Here is an 8,139-nt window from a genome sequence, read left to right as displayed (position 1 = left end):
TCCTTTTGATGCATCTGCTTTAATTTAACTAGGCTTCCTGGTGACTGAGTGTTCTGTACTGGTAGTCACTTATGTATTGCTGGTTTTCCCTGATTTGGGGGCATTGTGCTGGCACCTGCTGTTGATGACCACACCATTGCCTCCAGTTCTGAGGTCCCTGTACTCTTGTCATCATCCAAACACAGCAGCCAATCCAATAGCCCATTCAATAAGCTGTACCCCCTTGGTGACCTGGTGACTCTTGGATGTTTTCTCAGAAATTATCTGAAGAGTTCAGGATCCAGTGTCTAGGCACTTTCTCAGTCATTGCTACGTAACCACCATGGCACCATATTAGATATAGGACCATGTCAAGCAAAGGAATTTTCTTAGAGCTTTTGACTCTCCATATGACACAGGAATCGGGGCACCAGCCTCAGTATTTTTTGATTCTGTCACATTTCTTTGGGTTTTTCTACTCCACCTCCCTCACTCAGCCAAATTTTGACCCCCAAAAGGTAGTAAGGATGCTTGATGTGATCACTCACTTTCTCACTCATTCTCTAACCCAGAAAAAATTCCTTTATATCATATCACAGTTTCCTAGGTAGTGTTTTTTTTTTTCTCATTTTCCAAGGTCAATAAGCATTAGCTTCATGATTTAGTCTTAATGACCAAAAGTCTCTGGGAGGAAGAAGGGAAAGTGAGAAAGAAATAGTAAGAAGGAAAGGAAATTCGGTGGCAAGTATTTTTTAAAATATCCCCATTTCACTTGGGCTTCTTTGTAGACTCCTCTCTTTTCCTAATTCTCTACATCTTGCTCATTCTATCTCCTACATGCTTCTAATGTATTCTTTTTCCACTATTGCTACTAGCTCAATAACGTGTAAGAGTCAAGTTCTGAAGTCACACTACCTAAATTCAGAACCTGGTTCTGCTACTCACTAGATGTATGAACTTAATTAAGTCCCTTAGCTCTCTGTACTTTAGTTTCTTTACCTGTAAAATATAGATAATAGTAGTCCTACTTCTGTGGATGAGATAATCATATAAAGTACTTTGAATAGTGCCTGGAATATATAGTAAGTGCTCAATTAATGTTAGCTATTAATATGCATCACTTCTCTGCTAGAGTACTAAAACAAATTTCTAATTGAACTCATTGTCCTGATTCTTGCCTCTTGGTTGCTTCATTTATATTATTGTGTAGAATGCAGAGACTCTAAGAACTGGATAGGGAAAATTACGTCTTTATTTTTACTCATATTTAATTGAAATTTGGCATTTCTTTCTGTTCTGAATGTAAGCTTGAAACGAAACAAGTATTCCTAACATCTGTGACCAGGTCACCAACAGAAATCACAAATATTTTGTATCGAATTATAGTTACAAATATCTCAAAATATCATTTATAGTCATCAGTACTTTTAAACCATGGTAGTTATTCAACTCACTACTAGGTGTTGCTGTTTATTTCATGAATAAGTTTTTGTGCTATCAGATTTATTATGTCACACATTCAAAATATTTTGATAATTACAGTTCAGTATAATTGGTTTCCTTTGTAAATCAATGAATTTAAAAACATTTTTCTGAGAAGGAATATATAGGCTTTACCAGACTTTGAAGAGGACCTTGGTGCAAAAAAGGAGGAGGAAGTGTGTATGATTTTTTCCCTCTAGAGTCATGGGAGAAAGGGATCTTGGCCTCAGTATAGGCAAGGGTTGCTGTTCTGGAGGGACTTACTTGCTTTGGGCTCCATGTCCCACACTACAGTGAAGGGAGGATTGAAATACACCTAATGTGAAGAGGGCATTTAAGTGTAGACTCTTACATTTTTTGATGGAATAAATGGGTGAATATAGGTACTGCAACTGGTCATTTCTAACTGGGCAGAAATCCTGTTATCTTCAATCATCCTACTGTTTTCCTAGTCATCTGTACTGATTGTGGTTAAATTTTAAGAGTATTCGTGATTGGGCCCTTGGCGTCCTGTGTTATTGTTAAATTCTACAAACATGGCTTTTTGGATCTAAGGATCCATGTGGTTGTCAGAATAAGTGACTATGGGACATCATTCTACACTTCATAAGAGCAGGGAAAAGATAGACAGTATTGTAAATGGTAGGATTCCCTGGGTGGTGCAAATGGTTAACGCACTTGGCTGCTAACCAAAAGGCTGAAGATTCGAGTCCACCTAGAGGCACCTCAGAAGAAAGACCTGACAGTCTACTTCCAAAAAATCAGCTATAGAAAACCCTATGGAGCACAGTTCTACTCTGACATACATGGCGTAAACCATGAGTCAGAGTCGACTGGACGACAACCTTTTTTTTTTTAAATTGTAAATGATGACAACTGGATAATCATTTGAAGAAAAGTAAATTAGATTCCTGCCTCACACTTATGCCAAAAGAGAATCAGAATGAATTAAAGATTTTACATGTAGATAACAAAACTGTGAAAGCATTAGAAGAAAACAAAAGGTGCATTTTTAAATATAAACTCACAGTGGAAAAGACCTTCTAAGTATGGCACAAAAACTGGAAGACATAAGAAAAGACTAAAACATGAGACATCATACAAATATTTTTAAATTCTGTGTTAAAAAAAAACCAAGAAACCACAAACAAAATGAAAATCTGGGAAGAAATAATTACAGCTCTTAAAACAAAGAGCTAATTTCTTAAATATATAGACTAAAAATATACCAGCAACTTAATAAAAAAAATGGGTAAAGGATGAAAGACAATAGTTAATAGCAAAGGAAATACAGATGATCCTTAAGCAGGAAAAGATGATGAACTTCACTCATAATAAGAGACATGCAATTAAAATCATGACTAGATACCATTTTTCACCTATCAGACTAGAAAAATGAATAATGAGGGTATAGGATAATAATAATCTCATACAGTGATAGTGGAAATATAAACTGGTACAGCTTCTAGAGAGTACATATTGGCGATATCTATTAAAATTAAAGATATTCATACCCTTTGACTCTGCACAGGAAATTTTCCCCACACACGCATACACACACAGTGTGGCTCCCTTCCTCTGGTCACGTAAACTGCCGCGGACTTTTGTAACCATAAATGGAGACAACCTGAGGGCAAAGCAAACACAATGAGGATGTCAGAAAGAAGAGGTGGAAGGAGTCTAGGTTTCTTCAGGGATATTATTCAGCTACTGATTATACTGTCCCTGAAGCTGTCTATCTGTAAACTTATATGAGACAATAATTATTTCTGTTGTTTAAGCCATATTTGGGTTGAAGCTTCTGTCATTTACAACTAAAAGATTTCTAAATAAATAAATATGTGTGTACATTTATAGCAAGTGTGATTCTGACTCATGGCAATCTATAGGACAGAGTAGAACTGCCCCATAGGGTTTCCTAGGCTGAAATCTTTACGGGAAGCAGATCACCAGGTCTTTTCTCCCATGGGGCAACTGGTAGGTTCAAACGGCAGACCTTTAGATTAGCAACCAAGTGCTTAACCATTGCACCACCAGGGTACCTTGCATGTATGTAAATACAACGTATATATTTAAACTTGAATATGCTGTTACTGAATCTATTGTAATTGATGTAACTATTGGACTATATTTTTCCGAGCCCTGATTGCCCAGTGGTTGAGCTTGGGTGCTAACCAAAACGTCGGCAGTTCAAATCCACCAGCTGCTCCTTGCAAACCCTGTGGGGCAGTTCTGCTCTGAGTTGGAATCAACTCGGCGGCAACAGGCTTTTTAAATATGTTATTTTCAGTTTTTAAAAAATAATAAATAACATTGTGATTTTATGCAAATGTTTTCATCTCTCTTTTCTTTGGATAAAATTTTAGAAGTAAAATCACTGTATAAAACCTTTAAAGATCTTGTTTCATATTGGAAGGCCACTGGTCAGGACTTTGCTACTGGCAGTACATAGAGTTTTCCTTTCTGATCACCCTCATTAAAAATGCTAGCTATTAACATAAAATTTAGTGCATTTGTAGGGTGAAAGGTTAGTATAATTTTAATTTACATTTTTATTTTGATGAAATTGGACACTGTAATTTATTAAAAGGTTATTTTTTTCCAGGAGGTACTTATCAGATCTGAATTAGGAGAAAGAAAAAAGGTGGGAAGTATTTAACTTTTAAATTCAAGAACCTAGAGCCCAGGTATAAAACATAGAGTTACTAAATAGATTCAGACAGGCAGAACCTATTTCTGTATCTTCTCACATATAGGACTTATAAGCCGGTGATGAGAGAGAATTGCATAGGAAGAGAGAGGCTTCAGACATCGGTCTTTTTGGGTGCCCTACTTCATAGGCTGAGCTGAATGTAAGGAAATATTACAACTCTCCTTTAAGTTTGGAGGTTTGAGTATAGGGGGATATTATGCATTACTTTCTGGATTAGGTTCAGGGAGATGATAAGCATCATTAGAACAGTTCCCCATAATATTATGGTGTTGCAGATATAAAGTAGAAATAGTGATATAGCATGAGAAATGGTGATATGGCTTGAGGTAAAAGCTGAATGAAGTCAGTTTTGCAATAGTTAAAAAGTTATACACATCTGAGTTTTTGCACATCTGGATTAATGACTGTGAAAAATTGTACCACCACATGTGTATTTTTCCCATCATGTATGTACCTGTTTTAGTCACTGGTTAGCCAGCCATGAGCCTCTCTGAGCCTCAGTTTACTTATTTTAAAAATAGAGATGATACCCATCTGATATGCCTTTCTCCTGTAACTACACACTCATGCTTCTTGTCTAAGATCTTATAGGTGGTTTATTCCTTGCCAAGCTAAACAGCATGTACGAGGGCCAAGCATTCTAACCAGGTAATATACTTGATAAGGCTTTGTCAGCAGATATATGGCCAAATTCCAGCCCTTGGCACAAATTGTGTCCAGAAGTGACACTGCTTTCTTTGGCCAGTACCAGAAATCTTTGGTAAAATATCTGGTAAGGCTGGGTGGGACTCACTATCTATAGTCTATCCATCTCTATCAGCAAAGGAGGGAGCTCTGCTGGCACTGCAGTTGCCGGGCTATTTCTCCCATGAGAGAGGCCCACTTGGGGCAATTTGTTTCAGTCATGGGGATGCACCCTGGCCTAACAGTAGATGGAAACCTAGCTGGGTCAGTCCTATGCAGCTTCCTTGGAATTTTATCTGACTTGGGAGCTGTAAGGAACTTAAGTTGACTGTAAGACACAGGTCCTGGTAGATTCTAGACTATGGAACAATTTTACTGACTGCCGAGGCACATCCACAAATAGGAGGACTATGCTCATCTGCTCTTTGCTATAATTTATATCCCATGGTACTTGCTGGTGTAAGACTGGCCTGGTTCAGAACCCAAGGTGGCCTGAGGTTCCTGAGGAGATTCCTTCACCTAGAGTCCAAGCAGCCAAATAATTCACTCAATTACCTGAGTTGCCTGAGAAGTATGAAGCTTTTTAGGAAGATATTCATGGAGCTTAAAGTGAAGGGACATCTTCAGTAACTGCCCAATTGTTTTCCATTTAACAGTTTGGATTTTCTCTCACAGTCACTTCTGCGTGCTCAGTAAATGAGTATTTTTATGCATGATTTTCACTTTCAGAATACTATCTCAGCATTACCGGGATCTGATGTCATGATGTAGGCAAACTTTCTTGTATTGACATGTTTTGTTTTTGGTTGGTTGAGAGATAATGCCAAAATTCTGAGTTCCATGGGAACAGAGCCAAGAGATGTTTGGCTTCTTAGAATTAGTGTCCGTGGGAGCGGATCTGGGAAAGTCTTGTGGAAGATCCATGGCCAAAACCGCATAATCACATTTTGTTCTGAATAAGGTCTTTTATAAGATACTAAAAAAAAAAAAAAAAAAATAAACTCAACACCACAACACTTGTAGAAAAAAGTTTTCTTAATAGAATAACCTTGAATGGTTAGGAAAACAAATCAAATGGTAGTTAGTAGATTAATTTTTTTTTACATTTTTGGGTTAAAGCTACCTTTAAAGTTAATTAACTCAAATAACTGTTGGTCCTTCCCAGAAGAACTTCCCAACAGAACTCTTTGGGATCAGAATCTAGGAATATGTTCTAGATTTCTATGAGTTAATTCTAGTGAATAGTGCTTTGCAGTGGCATCACTAGGGGGGTACAAGAGATGTGGACTGCACTGGGTGACACTGTCAGAGGGGGTGACACCAAAATGACTATCTATAAAATTCTTGTGCAGTGTTTCAGCAGAAATTTTTTTAATAAAAATATCCCTGTAGTTAGAGGAGGTGGGGCCAAGATGGTGGAGTAGTCAGATGGCTTCCTATATCCCCCTTACAACAAAGTCCTGGAAAAACAAGTGATTTGATTGTATATGAATATCTAGGAGCCCTGAACAAGGCAAAGTTGAGGAATCAGACTGAGTGGCGAGGGGAGAGGGAGACGGTTCTGAAGAAGCGAGTAGTGCCAGACCACGGCTGGAGCCACAGGTCTTCAGCCCCAACTGGCTCCGAGGTACGCAGTGAAGTAGGCAAACAGCTGCGCGCGCGCTCAGGAGACAGTTTCCACATCAAGAGAGATCCGGCAGCAGAGATTCTGCTTGGACACTCTGAATCAGTGAAAAGCAGCTCCCAAGTGGCTAAAGATATGTACATGCGTGCGGCCTTTCATGGGGATTTAAAAAAAAAACAGCCCATTTGGGAAAATCCTCTCTCCCTTTTACCTCCTCCCTCCCACTCTGCACCAGTCCAGACTTCTGAAGTCTGAGTCCGAGTCTGCTGGGCCGGAAGTAGATCCCTAAAGGCGCCCTGACCCAATCTCCTGGCTTTGGAGAGGGAACAAATAAGCTACTGGCTCCCCTAAGCCAGGAACTCAGGGTCAGCACAGCTTCTTTGCTAGGCACAGGCATAAGGTGTCTGCAGACTTTGAGTGCCTTACACCCCTGTATAGACTTGTGGGGACCCATCTTAACAGCGTTAGCCCTCACTACCGCACTACAACAGGGTAAACATCTGAAGTCTAACTTCAACTGTTTCAGCTGTGAAGTGGCAGATTTGTGACCCTCGACACAGCCCTGCCCCTTAAGCAGTCACTTTTACTGATCCACACTAGGGGCTTGAGGACAGGTGGCGTCACCTATGCCACCTAGTCACGTGCTACAGGAGTCCAAGAAAAAGTGGTACCCTCAAGTCTTCACAGCCAACAGAGTGGGATGCTCATAGTCCAGCTACAAAACTCACCTACCTACTTGCCCTAGGGAATAGGGACATGCTTTCCTTTCAGACTCTCAGGGGCAGCTGTCAGCCCCCTGCCTGGCTCAGCACGTGACCCCCTACTGCCGCCAGATACCGGTGCCTACACCAATCACCCATGCCTCTCTAGGACTGTGGGTGAGAGCCTGCACCACACACTTGGTGACCGACTGCCTGGACACATAAGCTGAACCCATATAGGAAAATTTAATGGACTCCTGTGTGCACATACTTAGTTACAGAACTAACCACCTGCTGACAGGACGTTAGAGCTTCAAATGCGCCAATAATCAAACTAGCGCACACAAGCAGCCTATTGGGGCATATAAAAACAAAACAAAACAAAGCAAGAAGCTAGGACTCACTAAACAAATATAAAATAAAATTATAATAACTTATTGATGGCTTGGAGACAACAGTCAATATCAAATCACATAAAGAGGCAGTCCATGATGGCTTCAGCAAGCTCCCAAAATAAAGAATCAATAAATTCTCTGGAGGAAGACAACTTCTTGGAATTACCAGAGGCAGAATACAAAAGATTAATATACAGAACTCTTCTAGAAATTAGAAAGGAAATTCAACAGAATTAAGAAATTTCCAAAGAACATACAGGCAAAGTAGTAGCAGAACTCAAAAAAGTTATTCAAGAACATAACGACAAATTTAATAGGCTGCAAGACTCCATAGAGAGACAGCAATCAGAAATCCAGAAGATTAACAATAAAATTTCAGAATTAGACAACTCAATAGAAAGTCATAAGAGCAGAATTCAGGCAGTAGAAGTTAGAATTAGTGACATTGAAGATAAAGCACTTGACATCAACTTATTTGAGGAAAAATCAGATAAAAGAATTAAAAAGAATGAAGAAACTCTAAGAGTTATGTGGGACTCTATCAAGAGAAATAACCTATGA

Source organism: Trichechus manatus, unplaced genomic scaffold (genome assembly GCF_000243295.1).
Source record: "Trichechus manatus latirostris isolate Lorelei unplaced genomic scaffold, TriManLat1.0 scaffold00142, whole genome shotgun sequence".
Lineage (NCBI taxonomy): Eukaryota > Metazoa > Chordata > Mammalia > Sirenia > Trichechidae > Trichechus > Trichechus manatus.
This window is presented reverse-complemented; position numbering follows the sequence as displayed.